The sequence below is a fragment of the Tupaia chinensis genome, unplaced genomic scaffold (genome assembly GCF_000334495.1).
Source record: "Tupaia chinensis unplaced genomic scaffold, TupChi_1.0 Scaffold000352_1, whole genome shotgun sequence".
Classification (NCBI taxonomy): Eukaryota; Metazoa; Chordata; class Mammalia; order Scandentia; family Tupaiidae; genus Tupaia; species Tupaia belangeri.
Genome location: NW_006159846.1, coordinates 134,625 through 139,283, shown reverse-complemented (window position 1 = coordinate 139,283; position 4,659 = coordinate 134,625). Strand labels below are relative to the sequence as shown.

Below are 4,659 nucleotides of genomic sequence, written 5' to 3'. Positions count from 1 at the left end.
CCCAAGAAATACAGAGGACCCCAAGTAGAATCAACACAAGAAGATCTTCTCCAAGACACATTATAGCCAGGTTGACCAAAACCACAGACAAAGACAAGATACTAAGATTGGCAAGAGAAAAATGGCAAGTTACCTACAAGGGGTATCCCATCAGACTAACAGCAGATCTCTCATCGGAAACAATGAGAGCGAGGAAAGAATGGGAAAATAAATTCAACGTGTTAAGGGAAAAGCAATTTTAAGTGAGAATACTGTACCCAGAAAAATCATCATTCACCTGGGAAGAAAAGACACGAACATTCCCAGATAAACAAAACCTGAAAGAGTTTATCAGCACCAGACCAGATCTCCAAGAAGTTCTTAAGGGAGTGCTATGTCAGTAAAATTAAATGCAGACACACAGAAATAAGAGTTCAAAAACTAAGAAAATGGGTGACTTAATTGTAGGGCCAATGTCTGGAGATGAATATTATATCCCAGAATTTAATCTGGAAGATCGAACCTCAACAGAAGAAAGATTAAGTACATGAGACTGAACTGAAGAAACAACATTCTGTGACTTAACTAAAATGTTGCTGCTTTCCTTCTAAGCTTTGTTGTCTGGTTTTAAAGGATTTTTGTCCTGTCTTGAGCTGTCAATAGGTGCATGTACCTACTATTTGAACAGAATGCTAACCTGTTTCTAGGCTTTAAGTTTCAAGGTAATATCATTACCAGTTCAAAACTGCTTTTCTTGAAATTACCAGCTGAAGTTGCTATTGAATGTAGTTAGATTACTTATGATATTGTGTGATCAGCAAAATGTTGGGGGAAAGGAATGGAAGACAACTGTATATAGCAGAGATAGTGTAATAAGTGAGTGGAAAAGGGCAGTGGGTCAAACATGGGGTAAAAAAACATATATATATACATATACATATGTATGAAAGTAGAAATGGAATATTATTGATGATAACATGCATGATTAAGCCACTATACAGTTTATTCTAGATGGGAAACTACATTTAGTATGTTGTGATGATGCTCAGGGAATGAATGCTAAGTAATTTTTTAAAAAAAGTTGTAGGAGGAAAAAAAACAGTAAAACTGTTCATATCAAAACTTAAATATATATATATAAAACCACATAAGATGCCTTCATTCAAATCTTTGAAGGCCTACAGGTGGTGGAGGTTAATGTGCTGGACTGCCACATGGTCAACAATGTGAGTCCTGGACTTGACAGACCTAATGACTTGCTTTCTCACTCCTCCTCCCAACTTTATCTCTCTCTGTTGATTATATCAAATTAAAATAATAACAATAATAAATAAAATTAAATAATTCTTAGAACAATAATTTGGAATAATCCCTATTAAAGGTACTAGAATTTTCTCTTCTCTTCTTTTTTTTAAATTTTTTTAGTGATGGGGGGTGGCTGTTTGCTATACCGCACATGTGCTCACCACAAAGACAGAGAGCAACAGAGAGAGAGAGACAGAAAGTGAGAAATCACCCCCTGGGGGGGTGGCCATGCCAGAATCCATTCTCCATTCTTCTCTCAGGATCTTGGGCATGCACATACAAACACCTGGCATGAGTTTAAGCCACCAAGATTCACACACACCAGAACTATGCAAGCTGCTACACAATTGACTGATGAGTTGACCTGGCATGGGTTGAGATGAGTGATGATGAGGGTTTTAAGGAGGAAACAAATGCATGCAGCATCCATATGGACCACAGGCAAAGTTTTACACAGAACCAAACAGAACCAAACTGAGTGATTTTTAACTACAAACACCCTGGAACCATGATTGAGCAGTGCACCATCCCAGGAGGATCTCAGGGCAATGTGGAAATTTCTGCAGAATGGTGGTGTGATTTAGGGGATATGATGTTCACAGTGACCCCTGGACCCCAGGTGCACTGGACATAGCAATGTGGGAGACCACCAAGTAGTACTTGAAAATGTATTCCATTCCTGAGGAGAAGCTCTTCTGAAACTGCATCTGAGCGGGCAGGAAAGTAGAAGACAAAGGGAAGGCCTCCCAGGGTATGGGAATGGCCATGTGGGTGGGGCCTGTAGATGGAGTGAGAGGCAATAAGACAACCAACTAAAGTAACATGTGCTGTTACCTTTTTGGCCCCCAGTGGCCAGAAACTTATTACCTCTCCCTTGTGTGTAGAACCTTGAAGGAACAGACTCTTGTGGGTAGGACTATTAGTAGGGGTTTCATGTGGGCAGGGACTGAGCCCATCTCTCCCTCTGCTGTCCTGGCTTATTTTACCTCCTAAAATTTCCAAGGTGGGTTTATCAGGATAGTTTGGGATCCAGCAGGCTGGTCTACTTCCACCTACTCAAGTTAAATATTTCAGATGAGTCAAGGGAAAAGCCTACAGCTATGAGAGGCTGCTGTGGGGTGTTGATGTTTTCTTTGTAAGAGAACATAGTGTCTCCAAAGCCTTTCTGCAGTCAGTGCCTGGAGATGTTACTTAAAATGGTGGGGACCTTGGGATCAGTGTGAGTTGGGGAGATGCAGAAATCCACACTCTGGTTCTGAGAGCAGGTTGTATAACTATAATAATTGAAGTCTAGGGGTGGTCTGTGGTGAGAATGGACACCAGAATGTGATCTGACAGTCCCTGAATTTTTTTTCATTAAACAAGGCCCATCAAACTTATTTCTATTTCAGTCCCCATTAATTAGAAGGTGAGGATGCAGTCTTGGGTTCAGGGATGAAAATTCCTGGGCAGAACCTGGACCTAAGGGCAGAGGACTGAGGTTTTGCATCAGGAAGAACAGATTCCTACTTGTAATCTAATCTATATAAATTCTTTTCTCTTCTTCACATTTAACATGTTTTATTTCATGATTTATTAATTCAAATACCTTGGAGACAAAAGTGAACATGAACCTGTAATTGTCAGTAATTTCTAATTGCATTGGAATGGAAAACAGTTTCATAATTTCACACCTTAAGATTCCCAATGGGCATTTTTATTTTCTGAGACTATTTTACCTCAGGAGCTATGTATTAACTGTTACTTATTAACATCCCAAGTACCTTGTGCTCTACAGAACATCTTCAAAATAATCACTGCTGAATCTTAATTAGAGTCGATATTTCAGACAACCAACTAAAAAAACAATGGCTTTCTTTTTAATTTGTTGCATTGGATCACCGGCATGCCCCATCATGTCAGATGCAGTTATGGACACTAGCTCCAAGATTACCACCAAGGACTTAAAGCAGAAGAAGGATGTTATGGAGTAAGCAGAGAATGGAAGAAGTGCCCCCACGAACGGGAATGCTGTTACTGAACTCAAATCAGGTTTGCTCGCCCAAGCGCTATAAAACCAAGCCATAGGCACATGGTGTGATGAAGGAAAGTACAACTTTATTGTAAAACGCAAAGCAAGGAGAGCGGGCAGCTCATGCTGAAAAAACCCAGTCTCCCCGAGATGTTCCCACATGCATTTTTAAGGGCAAAATTAGGGGCAGAGGTCCCAGGCGCATGATCAGTTCATTGATTGGTTCAAGAGGGCGTGATCAGCTCATGGGCATTCTTGATTGGTGAGGCCTTAGATAATCAAATTCCTCTTCAGGTGTCTGGAACCATTCAGCCTGGTGAGCTCACAACCAGCAGTTTCCAGTCTACAAAACATCTTACACACTGAAATGAAAACCTTTTTTCCTTTAAGTGAGAGTTTTAGAGGTCAAATGGCCCTCACCCATGGTCCATGCTGGTCATTATCATAATTAAAGTCTGAAGGCTTACTCCTTACTCTGGGCCATTACAATGCAAATGGATTTTATATTTCAGGAACCCTAGAAAATATATTAGGGGGTTCTTACTCTTTTTCAATGCTAATGAGGAAAATGGGGAACAGGAAGCTGATTATGAGACAGACGTGTGCTGTTACCTTGTTATCCCCCAATGACCTGGAACTTATTGACTCTGCCCCCCATTATTCCCAGAGACAGGAGAGATGTTCTCACAAAACAGGCCATGATCAGTTCTAAAATTTCTTCCTTCAATTTCTCCTGCTGTCTTCTCAGTGCCAAGTCTCTGAAGATCTGCTCTACATACTTTAGTATCCAGGAACATCCACCATCTACAGGTTCAATCATCCTTTAGAAAACTCACCTTCTCTCTACTTCACAGGCTGGATTAAATGTCTCTCCACTATGCCTACCTCCACTACTCAAGCAGTAAAAGTTATTCATCAAATAGTAGTTAAGGGGTACCCCTTTATTATTTGCTTCATGCTAGTCACTTACAGGTACAGAATAGTTGTCAATAAATCTCCAAATAGTATGTTTGCTCCTTGAAGATAAGTATATTTTACTTATTTTTCTAGTTCTAATTCCATGCAAGCACGTAGTAATTGCCCAATATGTGTACTCATTTGGCCAATAATTATTATACTTGTTACACACATAGTTCCTAGCCTCCCCTCAGGAGGGAAAATGCTACCTACTCAGATAAATTTGTATAATATGTTAGTAGAAAATGATAGAAATAGGGAAATGGCACTTTCAGTCTAACAAAATTTTAAATATACAAGAAATGTTTGATGTGAAGACATTGCTCCATCCATGCTGTCTAGCTCACAAGCATTTTTCTTTTTTTTTTCTTTTTTTTTTGTAGAGGTTTTTGCTATAAGGCATGTGA

At 39.7% G+C, this 4,659-nt stretch overlaps 1 pseudogene; it reads left to right on the top strand.

Moving 5' to 3' along the window:
- The first annotated feature begins 1,792 nt into the window (after positions 1-1,792).
- Positions 1,793-4,659, top strand: part of LOC114008526 (prothymosin alpha-like) — a 4,225-nt pseudogene continuing 1,358 nt past the window's right edge.